At 43.9% G+C, this 19366-nt stretch overlaps 1 long non-coding RNA gene across 1 annotated transcript; it reads left to right on the top strand.

Moving 5' to 3' along the window:
* The first annotated feature begins 1959 nt into the window (after nucleotides 1–1959).
* On the top strand, nucleotides 1960–17623 carry LOC120849050. The gene is made up of 3 exons (XR_005717837.2): nucleotides 1960–2515; nucleotides 6276–9126; nucleotides 15968–17623. It is a non-coding gene; the product is annotated as an uncharacterized LOC120849050 (long non-coding RNA).
* Nucleotides 17624–19366: the final 1743 nt, after the last annotated feature.

Raw genomic sequence — 19366 nt, 5'->3', positions numbered from 1 at the left:
CGGAGGCGAAGTGTCCCTTCTTGTTGCATTTTCTGCAAGCTTCATTCTTTGCCAACACTTAGGATGGTCCGCCATGTGGTGCGGTGATCCACATCTGTAACAAGTGCCGGACGACTTGCTGGGACTTGCCCTCAAATTTTTGGCTTTTATTTTTGCCACTTGTGAACTGGATCCCTCTTCCGTCAAGAGCTTGGCCTCCTTCATCGCTTGCTCAACTGGAGAGGCGATGGCAAGAGCAGATTTTAGGGAAAGTTCAGACTCATGTAGGAGTCCTAGAGTCCTGTCGACTGCACCAATTGTGTTTTTAATACGAACGCCTATGTCAGACAGTACAGAAAAACCAGCTGCTCCATCTCGTGCTCCGTTCGTATCCCCCTTCCTCTTCGTCCTCGTCTACCAGCAGCCAGGATCAGCTTGTAGACACAACAGAGAGTATACGCTGCTATTTAATAGAGTTGCAGGACGGTGAGGGCGACGCGCTCACTGAATGAGTCGAGTATCACATTCATACATTCGTCCCCTTCTGTGTTCCTGGGTCTCGGGTTTTATTACCATGTATCACATTCTACTCTGATAACACTCTACGCATTCTACTGCAGTGACAGGGCCAGGCAACATATGTGACCGAGTGGTCCGGTCAGCTTTAACCGTGAGTGTGTCATATGGTGGGCACACCTTTTCAGTACTGCTCGGTTTGATCGAAGGCGCAAGTGTCAACACCTACACAAAAATCAGCCTCAGAAGAAAAAACTAAATCTGGTTCTATATAAAAACAAACACAAAGAACAAATGCATAATATGTAAAATTAATATGCATGATTACAAATTGAGTTAAATCTGCAGTTACAATTCTTTGCTTCAAGTTGATTCCCAGTTAGGTCTCCAATTGGTTCCCAACTGGAACCGGCATATCTCAGTAGTAGTGAATCCAAGTGGCCCCAGTTTTAAATCTAACTGGCGTACCCGCAACAACCCCCCTCCCCCCTCCCACCCCCGTTCCCTCCCGGGGTTCCGCGGGAGGTCCCGGGGGTCGCTCCTATCCGTTCAACCTTTTTGCAGCTGGGTTACGCACACTTACCACCTGTAACTGAGAACCTTAACGTAACTCAACTGTTGGCTCGTTGAAAACTACTCATTAGGTGCGATAATCAATGATAAGGTCTTTGCAACAGCGAACACCCATCTAAGCGCGCGGGCGCACTCGGCCGGCCGTCACTACCGCCGGTCACGCCGGTGCAAGAAAGCATTGAGCGTCGTGCTATGTTCCGCTCGCTGGCAGTGTAACGAAGGCTACGGGCACGAGATCAGCTGCGAGACGTTTTTTTCACAGGACGAGCGCAGGGGCTGGAGGAGCGTGCAACGTACAATGCAAGGGACAGCCTAGAGCCACTACCCGGAGCCAGAGCCCGGAGCACACTACGGCCAGCTACGGCACGCGACGCACGCGCTTGGGCCACGGCAGCCACGCCCACGATAATAACGTCACGTGACACAAAGACAATAAAAATGTATTTATATGCATTAATACTATTTTTATAACTCACAACTTTTGTCAGGCTGCGTTTAAAAAGTTGTAAATAAACAAATGTTGTGACAAAAATGTTTAGTCACGTGACCTTTTACTGTAAAGCTACATTGAAATCGAACGGGTTTATTTTTATTTGTACTTATTTTCAGAGGCGCATTATATTCTGTATGTAGTAATGATTTATATTAGTTATTAATAATTAACAAGGTGACGTCACTTCCGTTACGTCACTTCCGGCGTCGGAGGAGTGATTTGCACACGATGATTGACTTGCCCACTGGCGCCATCCTGGGGGGCTATGTTGCGCTTTTTGCACTCCCAGGAGACTAGGGAGAGGGAAGTGACGTCAACGACAAGGCAAATGCAGATTGGATGTTGACAGAAGAAAACGAAATCAACACCCAATCTGCGTTTGCTGTGTCGTTGACGTCACTTCCCTCTCCCTAGTCTCCTGGGAGTGCAAAAAGCGCAACATAGCCCCCCCTGGCCTCGCTGTTTTCAACGGTTCTCAGGTTGCCGGAGCGGCGTGTTTGAACCGTTAGAACCACAGGTTTGAACCACAGGCACCACAGGTTTGAACCGTTTCAACGGGAGTAATGGCAAAACGGACGGAGTAGCACTGCGTGGCCTCGCAATCCCAGCGACCCGACGAGCTCGCAAAGCGGTGCTCGGAAGACGACCCTCCCAAAGCCGACGACGCGCACTCACCTCTGTGGACAGCGAAGAAACATCGTCGCACTGTGACAACGGCGACTAGTACACGGCATAAGTACAAGTGCATGATTTGTGACATGTGCTTCAAGAAAATCTACCTAAAGGAGGTTCACGGGGACGCTGACACGAGCTGGATCACACTGTCCGCTGCCGCCTTGCATGCGATCTGTGTCCAACAGCTTTTGCATTCCATTGGGGACTTGCTGCGCCACTTTGAAGCGAAACACGGGATCGTCGCGAGGCGTGACAAGTTAAAGTTCAATTTGTTGAAAGGTAAGTGCGCTCGCTTGGTTTTCTACCTTTTGTACAGAGGAAAAATCAATAACAATGCCTACCACTGTTACAAAATACGGTTTGGGCCTAGAGCAGAAAAGATATAATTCAAGCTCTCGTTTAAAGACTAAAAAATCTGAAAAGAGACGACAATTCATTACCACAAATTTGCATCCGCACCAATGGTGACTATTGCGATTGCACAAAGGGAATACACTCGTCCTCTAATAGCACGAGCTGCCACATGAAATCCCAGCATATGTTGTCGTATCGGAAATTAATTAAAAGTGTATTGTTGGGCCAGTTTGGTCATCTCGAAAACATTGCAAAAGAAGAGGATAAGAACAGAAATGGCAACAAGCGTTACCATCTAGTATTGACTGACTGTTTAATGCGTGCTAAGAGAATTACGAGAAGAAAGTCGGTTTGTTAATTTTTTTTTTCTTTCCTTTTCTCTTCTAGAGGGTTGTTCATCTTTCTAGTGCATCAAAATGCAACACTGCCTTTCTTTGAATCTCAGAGTGACACATTCTTTTCGATAGTGCCACTTGTCCTGTCCCTCTCTCGTCTTTTGTGCAAATTGTTTTCGAGATGCTTAAAGGGATACTACAACGAAATTTTGGTGCTCATTTTTTTGGTCTATATGTGTTCAAAAGAGCAGTATCACATAGAACATACCAATATCTTGTTAAAAAAAGTCTCGAAAATGAATTTTAAAACAAATTAAACGATTAGCAAAGAGCACCTGGTGGATGTCGCTAACGCCTCGCTTGTAATGCCCGTCTAGGAACCTTGACAGCTAGTGACGGAGGTCGTCTTGCTTCCGGCCACGACGAGAGAAAAGGGGCAGGAGGAACTCCCCTCTCTCGAGAATGCCTTTTGTGTGTCGCAGAAGTCGCTATTGTCCCCCTACAAGATTACAGAAGATTAACCCGTCACTCAAAATTCCTACAAAAGCAGCCACTTCGGTGGCTGGAACGACTAGGCCATCCCCTCGACGTCAGTCTCGCCGTAGCTTTGATCGTCTTGAGACGACCTACGTCACGATTGCGTTGGATGTCACGTGGTCTCCGCTGGGCCTTCTCCGAGCGCTTGCCAGAGTGGGCCGTTTATAACGAAAAATATAGCCACCAGGCTCAAAATACAAACGTGCGATTGTCATTTACGGATATTGTGGATCATATTCAACCTATTTTTGAACACGACGGGAATATTTCAAATTTCGTTGAAGTATCCCTTTAAAACTTGCTGTGCGGTACGAGTTTATTCTTTCGTTCCCCTCTGAAATGTGCTTTCAAAGTGGTAGTTTGTGACGTCGTATACAGAGCTCTTTTGTTCTGCAGGTGCACGGTCCTCAAAAAGCTTGTGCACCAACTGCACTGATCAAAGCTATGCAACTCAGAGTACTCCTGGAGAAGTGGCAATCAGTTCATTGCATGACGTTTCGTCGACAGCTCAGATTACCTTTTTTTCTGTAATAAGCTGCATGAGACTGTCACTGCGACAGTCTCATGCAGTGTCGGTAAGGTGGGTTAACATTTTTGTAATGAGCCGCCGCGAAGCGGCGTGAACGCAGGCAGGCAGGCGGGTGGGTGGGTTAATGCATATTCCAGTGATACACGCAAGACGAAATGTCCCTACAGCGTGCAATTCGCATAACAAGCATCAATGAAACGATTGTGTTGACGAAACGTGTGTTCATGAAAAGTTGTCCATGAAACATAATTTTACGAAGCGAGTTTCGATGAAATGAAAGGGACCCTTTATGGAGTGGCATGCGCTGTGTAGCCGAAAACCCATATTTGACGTCATAAACGGTGAATGTGAAACATGGATATCTTGCGTTTGCCAACAATTTTGCACCAAATAATTGTCATATTTGGATTCATGGGGTAAAACCAGGCAAGAATTGACCTCCAACTATATTTTTAGGAACCACTTCAGCTTTCTTTAAGCCATGTTACTTTACAAGCATGACTTTCACATCAGGACATCAACAGGATCGCCTCCTAAAGCACACCTGTGCATGGGAATAGCCATACTTCCAGTGTATATACCTTATAACGTCCTGAAGGAGTATTTTACCACATGCAATTCATTTAGCACTGAATTGTTTGTGCGGTAACATACTTCCTCGTTACGTTTGGTCGAGAAAGAGTTGAATGAATGTCCGAGCCCTTTTTAAGATAAAATAGAATGTCAATTTTTATTCCTCGAGCAAACACTTGTTCTCGTGCATTGACGCTAAAGCTTGTGGATAGTGTTGCAAGTTGCACCAGGGAACGGTGACACGATAGCAAGGTAGAACAAGAGGTTTAATATGGCGATCGGCTCAGAGCCAGGTACGTTCTAGCCACGGTCGCAAGGCATGATTTCATGTGCACGAGCCGCGGAGCTCTATCTGCTCGGCTGCTCAGTGTAGCCAACATCTCCCCCATACAGAAGAGTCAAAGTCTCAGGGGAGCCTTGATGCATCGGCCACTTCTCGTCTGTGAATGAAGATTGCCTTCACATTCTATACGTGGCTCTTGAGCATCTCCGCTCTCAACGACTTCCGCAACCCACTTCTGACACCATGTTGCAAGTTGCGCCAGGAAAGGTGACACGATAGCAAGGTAGAAGAAGAGGTTTAATATGACGATCGGCTCAGAGCCGGGTACGTTCTAGCCACGGGCGCAAGGCACGAGTTCATGCGCACGAGCCGCGGAGCTCTATCTGCTCGGCTGCTCAGTGTAAGCTTAAGCACATAACCTTAAGCGCATAAGCTTAAGCACAAACCTAGCACACCTGATTGTAGTGGCTTTGGCCGTTGCCACAGGTATGTATGATGGGAGTATGGCTACCTGGGGAGTGAAGCAGAGGGGTCATAGTGTTACTCTAATATCCCGAGAGATAGCCCACCTAAAATCAATAAAAAAATGGCTCAAATTAAGGAGTGGGCTCACTTGCAGTGTGAAGCAATAATGGCTCTACTTGCCAGTCGGCAATGGTTCATTACATCTTGCCACAGCTAACTCGACACAATAACTAGACACGTTATCTCCCCAATAGTTAACTAAAAGGAAAAAAAAGCAAATGAAGCCAAAAACTGGGGTGGCTTACCTTTCGAGGCTGGGGCATCTCTCAGAATTTTATGGTAAGCATATATCTCACGTCTACAGTTTACATGGTACCAACACACTGGGGTTTTTCAGCTGCTCTTGTGACTGCCACTATAATGAGACTTGACTCTTTTCTAGGGGTGTATGAATACTTTAATATCGGAATACAAATAAAATAGTAAGCTCTCGGATGAATCGATTCGCGAATAAAATTCTTAGTGTTTGGTTAACCGTAAATTTAAAATGTTCTGTGAAAGATGCGCGGTTGACATGGAGCCAAAGAAACTTGTGCTTCCTCTCCATTGTAGTGTGCACTTGCATTGAACTTATGAATATGCAAAACATATTTTGGTTTGCGTTTTTTTTTTTTTTGTCCTCCCGTCACTCACATAGCAGGTGCACTTGCAAACACTACACATGTGGGGTGCAGTGAACCTGTTCTTGCAGACCGTAGTGTTTAGGAGTGCACCTACTATGTGGGCATTGGGAGCACAAAAAAACCCATGGACTGCATGCTACAGCTAAAAGTCTGATTGGGATGTACATTTAGTGAAACAAACATGAAGATGTTTTAAAGCAGGCGGTATATGATGTGACTGACATACCGCTCTTAATTCAGGCCATTTCATTTTAAGCTTTCTTTCTTCTCTGCCTGCCAGAATTCAGCGACTGGAGGGAGGCTAAGGATGGCAGAGAGCATGTTCGCTTCATTCTCCACGACGGACCCAAGGGACGAGATGAGGGTGTCCTGAAAAGGTATTACTACTGCCACCGCTCTGGATCATTTCAGAGCAAGAGGTAAATGACAACTGAGAACCCAGGGCACTTGTAAGACTAATGTGCAATGCTTAGCCACAATTCAAGCTGCAGAGAAAGATGGCAAGGTGACAGTAGAGTACCAGGCAGAACACTACGGCCACCCGAAGGAACTGAAGCACCAGCGCCTCTTTACGACTGAGAAGGAGGCTTTAGCTGATAAACTAAAGCAAGGCATCCCCGCCCGTAAAGATCTGGTAGACGCACATTCTTCTGCTGGCAGTGAGATGGGCAGGCTACATTTGCTCTCAATGAAAGACATTGGCAACATCTCCGCCGAGCATGAAATTCTGACGAAAGAGCTACGGCACTGAACAAAGTCAGATTCCCCAGTCCTGTACTGACATGGAGGAAGGAAAACAAAAAGAGCTTTGAGCTTGCCCTGATGACTGTCCCTCAGAAAGAACGCCTCACAAAGCTTGGCCCCAAGTTTCTGTGCATTGACTACACTCATAATATAAATGGCCACAATCTGCAACTGAAGACTCATGACAGCTGCAGAAGATCAGTCAGGCATGCCATGCACATATTTGATCTCAAAGTAACTAGACACCAAGGCTATGAAACACTCCTTAAGGCCATAAAGGTAATGCATGGGAGGAAGTGATGGGCTGTGCCCAACATTGGATGCTCTGCTCGTGGCATGTAAGCCACGACTGGGCTCTGAAGTTGCAGTCAGTCCAAGATATAAGCAAACCCGTGACCGTCTTTGCGACGAGTTGTGGGCGCTGAGAAATTGCAAAGATGAGGGTCAATTCCAACGACCTCCGACAGGCTTCCCGTGACCTCCGACAGGCTTCCCGTGTCAGAAACTAAGTGAAGAGGCTGATCCAAAACTAATTCAACAAGTACAGGAGTTTCTTCAGTACTTTGGGCACTACCATGGTGGCAGAGCCTAACAGTGGGCGCTCTGCTCCAGAAAGGGCATTCCTTTTAATACTACCAACCACTTGGAGGCAATGTACAAGGACCTGAAGTCACGCTTATGCATGGAACTCACAACCAGAGGCTTGACAAGCTGTTGATGATCCTCTTCGAACTGAGCCGTGACCGGCTCTACAAGCGTCCCAAGTCGCTCGTAAAAGGAAAAACGAATCGGCATGATGCAGCCCTTTTTCGGAGGCACCAGGAGGGGATGAAAATTCCAGCATCAGATGTAGAACAGCTGCAAAATGGCAATGGCTGACTTGTAAAGTCTCAGTCCCAGACAGAGAGAAGCTACCATGTTGAGAAGGGCGACCCCCGCCAGAGTTGCGTGCTTCGTTGCAGGGACTGTGATATCTTTATCGACAGTTACAAGTGCACTTGCAATGACAGCCTGATTTCATCATCAATGTGCAAGCATATTCACGCAGTAGCTTACCTGGGGATTCATGTGACGACCGTGGAGGAGGCCGACACTGAGCCAGGTGTAGAAATGCCATCAACAACACTTGAAGCAACAGGCTTTACGTTAGATGATGAGCCACAGTCCCTCTTGGATGACATTCGGCAGGGTATTGAGGTAGGGATGGAGAAGACTCAACCAAATTCAGAGGACAACATATGTTTAACAATAAGTGGACTGAACAAGTCCCTCTCCAGGAAGAAATTGACAAGCTCTTCAAGCTCCCTGGTGTTGAAATACCGTACCAAGGCCCAAGAAGTACTTGACTCTGTTCCAGATGAGACTTCTCCAAAACCTAGGGTAATCCCTCACAACAAAAAGATGGAAAAACAACCACGGTACTTTCCCCCCCAAAAAACGCCCTGGTTCTGGTCCCATGCATGGCAAACCTCCCACCAGCTTGGAGCAGCAGCACATCATGCAGGGCCTTGTAGCCAGGTGAGTTCCTACAGAAGGAGCAGCATCCGCTCAGCTCCATGTGGATGTTCCGAGCATGTCTGTGCTGGCCCTCAAGGAGCATGACTACTTTGCAAATCAGTAGTCGTGACAATTGGACTACAAAAAAGGGGCAGTATTCTTCTTGCAAAAAGGAATGGCGTGTTGGACAGCTTGGATTTCTTTCCACTTTGGAGAATGTCACGAGAGGCTCGAGCTAAAGGCAAGAGGGGCATCTCTTACCATCCTCCAACAGGTTACGTTAGGCGAGGCATTATATGCTGACCTTAATCGTAACGCTTTTTTAACAACCGGGGATTGGCAATTTTATTTCAGTTGATACGGAACGGTTGTCTCTAAATTAACGGGCAACCATAGTGCCTCGAAATGCTTGTTTATAAGCGTGCCCCTCCATGAAACCGGCACTCTTTTTTTTAGATAGTATTACTGCACGAGAATGTGCAGCTTTTTCCGCTTTGGAGAATGTCAAGAGGTGCTCGAGTTCGCCATTCTCCAACAGGTGGCTTATGTTATCAGCTGGTCTTAATTGGAAAAGTTTTAATGGCCAGAGCTTGCCAATTTAATTTCAAATTTATGCAGACAGGTTACCTCTAAGTTAATGAGTAACCATAATACCTCAAGTTGCCTGTTACATGCTTATTTTTTATTTTGCATACTGCTGCACGGGAATGTGAAAGTTGCAGTTCCCGCGACATACCAAATTATTTTAGTATATGACTTATATGCTTTAGGATATAATCGTTTTCTTGCTAATAAGTGCCTATAATCACTGTTTCATTGTTTTGTGAGCCAAGAGGGAGTGACCACTGGCGACCACAAGCATGAGGATCTGCTACAGGAAGCATAATCATGTAAGTCATCCCTGTGTGCACGGGATAGTTTGTAACGGGCTAGGTGAGATTCAATTGCCAGCATTTTAAAAAGCGATAACTCAGAGGAGAGTAAAAGTACAAGCAAGCTGGTGAATTGCAGACGAAAAACTGAAACACCAGAAGGAAAAAGGACACGAAAAAAAGGATGACACACACACACACCGTCTCGAACACAGCTGAAAGGGGCACTGACACCCCAAAGGTCGTATTTATTTTTATTGTCTAAAACGATGCTATTTGTAGTCATAGACACGCAAAAAAAACCGCATCGCGAAAAAAAATTTTCTTGCGCGCGCGCGCGCCTTTTTATTTTTGGCGTTTGATTTTCCCGCCTCTCGCCTCCTCGCTTCTTTTGATCGGTGACGTCAAAAATCAGGAAATTTAGAAGCTTTGTAGGCGACATCTCTATAACATTTAATTACGGCAATCTTAAAACATGTTTTTTAACGCAATTGCGAACGCACTACGGCCCTTCTTTTTGAAATACCAAAAATCGGGAGTTCGTTGTGGTGCCGTCTCCTGGATTTGTATCCTCCAACGGAAAACAGGCGACACCGCTCAAAACCGGTCCGCTGCAACGCCGGCGCTAGCCGGCGCTCGCTCCTATCCTCCTCGCTTTGGGTCGCCATGGCAACAGCAGGGAGTGGTGACAGGAAAGTGGACTCTCAGGTCTCCTCAATTTTTGACGTCAAGGCACCGGCGCCGATCGCGCGGGAACTTCGAATTCGGCATTTGGAAATTGTTTTTTTACTTCACGAATACTGAATTCCCAAATCTCAAATTTTGAGGGTAATGTCCCGGCATCGTTTTCAATCGTTTCGGATAATAAAAAAAAATATGATTTTGATGTGTCAGTGCCCCTTGAAGGTTTATTCCAAAACCACACCCTTTTATAACGGTACACCACAGTCAACGCCAAGAACCCTCACACCAAGTCACACACCCAGACCAGAGCAAACAAAAGAAATGCACTCGACGCTTCCATACGTGCCAAGGTCAAGCAACTGACAAAAAAAAAAAATTGCATTGGTCAAAAAGTTTGTCTTTGCTTGTGAATCACCATAGACGAGACACTTGCGCAATTACCAGCAGAACCAATACTAAGAGTTTCTTCTACCGCGCGTTTGAACTGATCTCGCTCGGCTTATCACCGTAGTGGCCATCCAATTCGGATGACAACTGTTGCAAACTTATAAATGTACTACAGTTTCTGAATTTGGGGATTGCAGAACACACCTTTTGTGCTCTATGATTTGCTCATTAACATAACATCCAGTTTAAACTATGTATGAAAACCCAGGTGCCAAAGGAATATTATAAACACTACCATATTGACATTCAGTGGCAGGATTCCTATGCATTTTCCCGCAAACTTTTTCTACCTCTTGTGAAAGGAGTCGACCTACTTTATCTGAAGTCTTCAGAAGCACGTTCTCATGGTCACTCTCGTCGTCGTCTGAGGCCGTCTTGTCTTCACAGGCAATGTGAGACTCACTCTGAAGACAAATTCGGGATCTTCAGCATCGCTGCCGTCCGAACTGCTCCTAGGAACAGCTCTTTTTCTGGGAACCATCACCGCCATTAGCATTCCTCATGCGTGTCGCCATTTTAAATTCATGTTGCCAGGCCAACAACTGCTGTCAGGCTAAACACATTGCAAAAGTGCAAAACGCTTTTTTTTTTTCTAGCACCTTTTTAGGTTGAAAATAGAAACCGAAACCAATTTTTGAACGTAACTTGTCTTTGACGCAGAGAGCAGCACAGCAGAGGGTGGACGAATGTGACTCGTCATTGGTGATATTTGTACAAACTAATAATGTGCACAGCTCGGACCAATGTAATTTAGCACACAGGTGGAATATAATTGTGACATTGTCTGTCCCTTTTTTTCTATCTCTTATAATTTTTTTCCCCCTTTTTTGACCACAGTCCAGTCTTTTTTGACCACAGTGTCAACCGTCAGCTTGCCTGCACATAAACTTTTTTTTTTTTTTTCAATAAAATTGGCCATTTCTAGCTATATTATTGAACAGAGCTCACTTTAGAAAAAAAAATAAAAGAGAAAAAAAAATTTTTTTCTGTAGTTTACGTGTGAAAACCAAATTACATTTTAGGCCACTGTCTATTTTGGCAAAGGGAGACAGATAATACATAAGCCAAGTTTACTTCCTTCCCATTCCCTCATTTTTTCAGTCGTAATAAATGCCACGGTGGCCCAAAAGGCTGTTTGATGATATTGCACCAAAAGGAGTGGGCAATCACCCATAAAAAGTGTTGTTTCCTTAGCTGTGGGGGGGCTCAAACTTTTAGGTTGAGCTGCACCATCTAGATCACTTCTGTAGTAAATCGTAGCACGATAGGTCAAGGTAGCAATTTATGCGGTTCTTTCAAAGGGTTATGCGCATTTATACTCGTGCTGTATTTTTACAGATCAAGAGACTTGTATGACTGAATCATGCCAGCTGTGTACTAGCTTGTTGAAGGCGCCACATAAATGACGACATAAGCCATTGACTTTAGTGGCACACCAACTTTTTGTCAAAGTGCCCATTAGAATTGTCAAAGGCAACGCTATCAACGCAGTTTGTCTGTGCAATGCCATCAATGCAGTTTGTCTGTACCACTGCCGTTCAAAGTCCGGTAGCTAGCCCAAATAGTCTAGCATCACATACGAGGTTCGTTGGCAGAAAATGCAAGAACAAATGAAGTTCAGGCACCTTGTGCAGCCTCACCAACAAATGTAGACCACATACTGCAATGGCAAAAACACAGAGGTCGTCCGCTTCTGTCCACATACCTTCTGCGCATGCGCGAGTTTGCCGTTGTGTTGATAAACAAAGCACGCCGCACGTCGGTGTATACACTCTGCCAATTTGTAATTTATGTGATAAAGATTTCTACAAAACTAAAACATATTGGCTGTTGCTGAATTGTGCCAAAAACATTAAGGGTGATTTCAAATAAGATAGATCAAGGGGTGGCTGGTCGACATTTTCAATTCAATTGATATTTTTCTGTCATTGCTTAATATCCCGTATTTGCAACTCCAACGCCCCATACGTGGCAAGGCGGTACTTCCAAGATGGCAGAAGAGACGAAGATAGATTCTCCAGGATTTCACATGCACCTGCTTGTTCACGCTTGTCACTGCGCTAAAAATGACTCATTTGTGTACAAATGCAAAGCAGTTAGGGCAGGATCATATTACAGGTGACGGAGATATTGATGCGTGGTAGAAAAACGAGCATACTGATATTTAAAAAGTTGCAGAAACCCCAACTTCCGAAGCTTTGTGGTGTGTGAGCGCGTTTTAGACACCAACCACATCACTGTTTGTGGCAACATATTTTAGAGGGTGATGAAGATATTGTGTTTGCGCTTTGCCTGGCCATTAGTGCTCTAAAAAGTGAGCCGTGCACGGTGACCATCAAGCTTCAGAAGAGCAGCGTTCACAGTATTGATGTCTTCGTGTCACAGGCACGCAACTCGCTGCTCACCTTCTAGGTTTTAGTGTGAAAACCAAATTCGAAATGCCATCTAGATTTTCGTTTACGAACTGTGTGCTCCATAGAGTGCTGTGGAACTCCATTTAGACGCTGAGCTTCAAAACATGTATTCCGTAAAATACAGTGCAGTTACCATAGCAGCCGTGTCTATTTATTGTTGTAACTCAATATATAGGCTCTAAGCATCCTAAAAAAACCTGAAACCACATTCAAGAGCAGCCGATTTCCCTAGTAAAAGTACAATCAAAGATTTTTCCGCGCCTCTCTTTCTGCATTGTGGTGCAGTACACTAGAGGGTGCCACCAGACAGGAAGGCAGCAGGGGAAGGCACATGACAGTAAATCACGAGTGACGGTTTCCCGGCGGACTGACTTTTCGAAGGCGCGCATGGTGGCACCCCCTGGTGTTCTGCGCCATGGCACAGAAAGAGGGGCGTGGCACAATCTTTGATTGGACTTTCAATAGGGAAATCGGCCAGCCTTGAATTTAATTTTGGGTTTTTTAGGATGCTTAGAGCTTATAGATTGAGTTACGACAATAGACGGTATCAGAATCCACTTGAGTGTCCCATTAACAAAATAATTTGTAATGGTTACACCCACCATGTCTAAATAATTTTCTTTGTTTCTGATTCTAAAAAGTATTAGTCTTCTCCTGGTGTTACTGTTTTAGTTATTTAATTTCAAAGATGCCTGCTCCAATAGTGAGCGTGAATGCGACCGTCTACCTTTATGTGATCTAAGATTTCTTGTGCGCCCAGATTCTTTTTCTGATGAAAAATAAACATGTTTATTTACACCGGACATTAGGCAATGACATATAAAAATATCAATTGACTTGAAAATGTTGACCAGCCATTTTTCGGTCAATCTTATCCCAAAATCACCCTTAAATTGTCCAAAACAGCCCGAACCTGCACCAAAATACCTCCAAAACTTTTTTTTTTTTTTCAATTTTTTTTTTTTGTTATATAATAAGTTTTTGTTGCGATACATGTTTTACTTTAATGTGGACTTTTCTGCTCCTAAGCTGCTTCAAAATGTACATGTTCTCCTCTTGAGCTGCTCCGAAATTTTTTTACAGAATTTGTTTTAACTGTCTTACTTAGTCATGGGCAGTAGCCATACTCAAGTTTACCTTAAAAGGACACTGCCCCCCCCCCCCCCCCCTCACAAATTGTTTTTTTAATTTTTTGCCAGGCGTTTGAATACTATTTAAGTAATATTTCGCTACAGAGAAGACAGAATGCACCGACACCGTGAACGACAGTTCTGAAGTAGAGGTCCCACGCCCGTCATCCGCGAGTCCCACGAAACGTGAAACGACGCCATGTTGAGAATTATGCAGTGAACGCACAGAATGCTTCCAATTGTCTGTGCAACCTTTTTTTTTTTTTTTTTTTCAATCAACATATTTGCAGCTTTTTGGGAGATACAAAAAATGTTTCATTTTTTTTATACTTTTAGGATTCACTGTGTGCCTTCAATGACCCACGACTTTGATTAAATTTGATGGTCGTGTCTAAACCTTAGAAAACTGCCTTGGAAAAGAGAGTGAGCGTGACTCGATCGGCAGTTTTCGGGCGGAAAGAAATTGAATTTCGAGCTGCAAATTCTGTTCTAGGTAGTTCGGCTCTCATATGTCACATAAAACTAACAACCTCGGCGAGCATAAATACCCTGTCAGTGTCCCTTTAAAGGGTCCCTGAAAAGAAAAGTTTTTTTTAAACAGTCTGGTTGGGACACGCAAGTCAAAAATCAAATCTTATGCGAAAAAAAAAAAAAAAAAAATTTTTCTAGAGCAATATTGACGGCGGGAGTTTATTTGAAATTTTGTGTGCAAAGCCCATGAAGTCACGGGTCATTCCGGAATAACCATCTCGGTCGTGAAGGCAAAGCCGGTCCATTTCTACTCCATGTGCCCGAAATGCCAAGAGAAAACAAGTGGAAAGGAGGTAACTGCCGACTAAATGGCGTCTTGTGCCGTCATTATTGGTCTAAACAAATTTTTTTCGCATAAACTAATCTTTTGACACGCGTGTCCCAACCAGGCTGTTCAAAACTAACTTTTTTCTTTTCTTTTCAGGGGCCTTTTAAGGTGGATTGCAGCAGATGCTACGAGCCAGCACAACTAATTCTGTGCTGAGAGTGTGTTGGGCGACCTTCCGGCTTGGCGCAGCAATGCGCAATGTCACGTGACACTCTGGCCGGGCGTGATGGCTTCTAGCATCAGCTGCGCTCCATCTTAATGCGAAATGGAGTGTGATTACTAGTAATGCATTACCGGTCAGTTGTTACTTTTTCCAATAGCTTTGAACTGTAACGCGTTACTCTTTATTAGCGGTACTTTGTAACTGTAACACTTACTTTTTTATTGGGTAACTGCAACTTTTAAAGTGATGTTCTTTAAAGCCAAGTTCCATGTTCTTTAGATCCGAAAAAGAGGGGGGGGGGGGGGGGGGTTTGCTGTTTATTCTTTTCTTGCAAATTTGATGTTATTCATTGTCTATTTTTGCTGTTGACTGGAATGCATGCAGGGTTTCTCAGGGGTTGTGTCATAGGAGTGACAGCATATCTATAAGACCCATGGAGTGCTAAATGGCACATGTAGAAACACTTTTCAAAGGAGGGAGCAGCCTTGCAAACAGATCAGTGTAGTCTGTATTCAAGAGAACACGAAATGAAGATGTCAAGACAGGTTGTTTGTTGTAAAACTGGTGTTTTTCTTGTTAAAAAAAACTTGAATTCCTTATTTGCTTTTTTCCACCGATTTTGAGAAACACTTTTTAGGGGTTACTTTTCAGTGTTTGCAGTCATACCAAAAACCTAGAACTTTACTTATAGTACATTGTTTTGAAATAACCTTTTAAGCCACCCAGGGGTGTTGCCGTTTTGGTGCCTGCCACCTGAGCCTTTTTTTCCCTGAACACTCATCATAGGTTAATACTAACCCTCAAGGAGGGAAGCACCTTCAATCTGTTGAAAATGCCAAAGTATGACAGGTGAGCAGCAGGTAACAAGTGATGAAGATTGCTCATCTGGACAAAATGTTTTTGGAGTCGAAATCGAGAGAAACATTTTTTTTAGATTTTCATTTGGCTGCCCTTGCAACAAACCTTACCTTGATTTTGTATTAAACAATAAAGCTATTTGTACTGGACCCAGTGAAGTATATGTGATTGAATAGAGGTGGAGCCATTGGAATGGGAAGGTCAAGGTCCTGTGTAATTCAGTTCACTGACCATTGCAAGAAAATGTAGCATCTGCTGGTGGATTCTGTGACCTTTTGCTACAGCAATTATTGATTATGTGCAGGTACCTGGACCTCGAGACCGGTGGCCTTGGAGATGTCAGCAAGGCTACGGGGTGATTTGCTCACCGCGAGGCTGTGCAATTTAGTGGCATGGAACTAGTGCCTCATTTCGGAGATCTCCATGGCGAGTGAACAGTGCAAGGCTGGTGGGGCAAGAAGTTTATTGGAAGGTTTTGTCATGCCATGGTGATCAACATTCATGACAGGTTCATCTGCCGAACTAGCTATGCAATAGAGGCAAGCCTGCTAAGTCACTGGGATTAGTCGTCAGTGTGTGGCGCAGAGGACTTCTAGGGACAAGTCCAGGAGACGAACATGCAATATTTATATTCTGTCTATATTTTGGTGAACCAATGTTACTGTTGACATTGAAGTGTGGGACATTTCGCTTCTGCGGCAAAAGATGTCAGGTGTGTAATGGGGTCCCACAAAAAATACCTATGCTTTGTCTTGAGCTATGTTCATAGAGACATGGCAAGGGGGGGCCAGAAGACTGATGAAAGTTGTGCCGGTGATGGTCACAGTTTGGGAGATGTTGCGGATGGCTATGTGATGGGGTGCTGTGACCTTTGATGGACAACTGTTTCACTGAGTCAAACTGTGGCAGTGTTTCTGCTATCTTGAGAGGCAGCATGGTAACGCATCAACACAGTGACAGATTTTACTTTAAACTCAAAATGGGGCACAGGAATAAAACAACTTGCTTGCCTCATCGAGGCACGTCTTCAAATGTGAACTAATATCTTGTCTTTTCAGGACCACCTTTTCTTTCTTTATTTTTTTTTTTTCATATTTTTTTTTATGTCTAGGCAAAAGAATCATGTTAAGGTCCGTTCACACTCTTGCAACCGAGTACAACCGAAAGAGACGAGACTGGTTTGTAAGCCTTTTCGGACCTCTTAGGACCGGATGCGCTGCAGTGGAGCTGGTCCTAAGACGAGACTTGTTAAAACCTCTTAAAATTTCTTGGGACGAGAGAACACGTTTTGTAATTTTCCAAGAAAAAACCGACCTGTGAAATACACCTTTGACGAAAAGTTTAGATTGCTACGTGCAGGCGTTAATTTTTACGGTCCATTTTAGGTCAAGCCTGGCGGCTTGGACCACCCTTTATTTGTAAAAGGTTCATAAAAGTGTTCACTGCAAACGCATATCACCAATCTTAATAATTAATGAGTCATATTTTGACCAGTGGAAAAACCACATCTTTATTTTCACTCGATTTGGGTATGTTTACGATAAATAAATATTGAGCGAGTAAAATACAATTAAAAAATTGGGTTTGTAGAACAAGTAATAAATAATGGGCCAATTGGTTACGGACGCCAGCAATTGACTCCGTAAGTGTGACGTCATGAGTCCAAACAAACCGTTGCTAGGGTCGATGTTGACAAATACATGTGGCTAGGTTTCGCTACAAAAACCCGACTGTTCATAAATCAGGAGTAGGATTTAAACTTCTAAAATCACAGATATAGCAAGCTTGTATGTTTAAACAGAAGTGTGCGAATAATCGCTTGTTTGTGGAATAATTACAACTACAACTTCCGGTCTTCAAGATGCCTGCAGCGGAGTACGAATACAAGAAGTATGCCGTCTGCCACAAGCTGGCGCCATCGTTTGAATTGTGTGAATAAAGACTATATTCTGATATTGTATTTGTTTGAAATATAACGACTTTCAGACACTTATAAGAATTCATAGTGGGGTGCGATGCAAAATATGGTTTATTGAAAGTCCGGTCGTCGATCGAGATGATCGTCTGCTAAAAGATTGCATTGCACCTGCGAGAAAAGCACTTCAGGCAACCGGTTGAGATCCCAAATATTTTTTTTTTTTTTTTTTGCGGACTCACGCTATGTAAAAGTGCTTCATAGCTGGTTGTAACCGTCCCATGAAGAAAGGTTCTTGCAGTTTCTTCAGATTCCCGCAATACCCCAAAGCGTGAGAGAACTGGATAAAAACCATAAGGTGAGTACATGTAGCACTGGTGGAAAGTTGCCTCGATGTAAAAAAAGGGCCAAACCAACCAAGAGCATGTAAAACCCATCATCTGTTCGGTCATATTGTTTGAAAATATGGTGGTATATTTATATCTTATTACTATAATATTGATAAAGTAGTTGCATGCAAGTAGTAGTGAGAGTAAAATCCAGATCAAACTTTCAGTAGTCTTAAAGGCCTGTTCACACTCTTGCGACCGAGAGAGACCAGACCGGTTTTTAAGCCTCTTGCGATCTCTTAGGACCAGCTCCGCTGCAAAGCATCCGGTCCTAAGAGATCACAAGAGGCTTAAAAACCGGCCTGGTCTCTCGGTCTTCCTCGGTTGCAAGACTGTGAACGGAGCTTAAGGCCTGTTCACTCTTGCAACCGAGTACAACTGAGAAAGACCAGACTTGTTAAAACCTCTTAAAATTTCTTGGGACAAGAGAACACGCTGGCGCCATCTATGCGGCGAATTTGGAACTGCATTTAACAAGAGCGAAGGCTTTGTGGTATTTCCGAGGTCAAATGTGCGTAACACCTATAAGAAAGGCTCGTTTATAACGTTGACAAAAGTTTTTCAAGCCAAGAAAGAAGGGATAATGTGCGACAAATAGAAAATATGCCGGACCGCCAAGTTTACACTGCTACCCAATAGATGGCGCCAGTGTGTCATCTCGTAATAGGATTCAAGAAACCCAGTTTTAAGAAGTTGCAAGAGTGTGAACGGGCCTTAACAATGTTATAGTAAAACGGCGTTGAGATGTATGCCTGTGTCCATGCGCTATCCGGTTATTTTGTTTATGCTTATATATCTACCTTTAATGATTTTTTTTTTCATTGTGCTCTTTATGTGTTCTTCTGTTTGGACTAGCTTTTTTTAATTTAGTACAAGTCTCAATAAAAATAATAATAATAAACGACTTCCCTCGAAGGTGTAAGGTTGCTGGCCTGCACTACGCCGGTAATGCACCTCGGGTCGTAGTCGTAACTGATTTGCATGACGTGGGTTGATTTTATGGCATTTTCGCCCCTCCGAACAAAGCTATATTCTTCACAATAAAAAAAAAAAAAAAAAAAAACACATTGCTGAAGCTTTTACGGTCATGATGATGCACTTGTTTTTGTCACTGGTTTACAGAAGCAATTCAATGAAGATGCCCGCTGCAACAGAGGTTGGCCAGCAAATCTATCGTGTCGTCTGCTACCAAATCAAAGCGGAGTGTAATACTTCAGAAATGGCTTTCCTCGTTGCAAACGACACAGAGACGAGGAGAACATCTTCATAATTAGATATCAAGAAGCTAGATTGCTTACAAAAAAACTATTGACTTACTTGTAAGCAAAAGTTTAGCCTCATGTGGAGTCTGCATGCATTAGTCTATAGCAACGCCCCTAGCAACGGTTTGTTTGAACCC

Source organism: Ixodes scapularis, unplaced genomic scaffold, assembly GCF_016920785.2.
Source record: "Ixodes scapularis isolate PalLabHiFi unplaced genomic scaffold, ASM1692078v2 ptg000299l_1__unscaffolded, whole genome shotgun sequence".
Taxonomy (NCBI): Eukaryota; Metazoa; Arthropoda; class Arachnida; order Ixodida; family Ixodidae; genus Ixodes; species Ixodes scapularis.
Note: the sequence above shows the minus strand (reverse complement) of the source record. Positions and strands in the feature narration are given on the sequence as shown.